The following is a 768-nucleotide window of genomic DNA, read 5'->3' as shown; positions in this document are numbered from 1 at the left end:
ATGGGCAGCATGGTTGTTTCCAGGTTCTTGCTATTGTGAACAATGCTGCGATGAACATATGTGTGCAGGTATCTTTTTTATAGAGTGATTTGTGTTCTTCAGGGTATATTCCCAGTAGGGGGATTGCGGGGTCATGTGGAAGGTCAATTTTTAGAGCTTTTAGGAATCGCCACACTGCTTTCCACAGAGGTTGCACTAGTTTACACTCCCACCAACAGTGTAGAAGTGTTCCCTTTTCACCACACCCTCTCCAGCAGTTGTTATTTTTTGAGTTGTTGATAATTGCCATTCTGACTGGAGTTAGGTGGTATCTCAGTGTGGTTTTGATTTGCATCTCCCTGATGATTAGCGAGGTTGAGCATTTCTTCATGTGTTTGTTGGCTGCTCGAATGTCTTCTTTTGTGAAGTGTCTGTTCATATCTTTTGCCCATTTTATAATGGGGTTGTTTGCTTTCTTCTTTTCAGTACATTTCAGTTCCTTGTAGATCCAGGATGCTAAGCCTTTGCCAGACCTAGAGTTGGCAAATACTTTTTCCCAGTCTGTAGGCTGTCTCCCTGCTCTCTTGATGGTTTCTTTGGCTTTGCAGAAGCTTGTCAGTTTAATAAGGTCCCATTTGTCTATCTTCTCTCTTATGACCTGTGGATTTCAGATTTTGTACAGGAATCGGATGCCAGTTCCAAATTCCATGAGAGTATTTCCTTCCTTTGCTAAGGTTCTTATGGTTTGAGGTTTTACATTTAGGTCTCTGATCCATTTGAAGTTAACCT

The sequence above is a fragment of the Carlito syrichta genome, unplaced genomic scaffold, assembly GCF_000164805.1.
Source record: "Carlito syrichta isolate Samal-C Ts95f unplaced genomic scaffold, Tarsius_syrichta-2.0.1 Scaffold311879, whole genome shotgun sequence".
Lineage (NCBI taxonomy): Eukaryota > Metazoa > Chordata > Mammalia > Primates > Tarsiidae > Carlito > Carlito syrichta.
The sequence above is the reverse complement of the archived record's forward strand: the minus strand, read 5'-3'. Positions refer to the sequence as shown.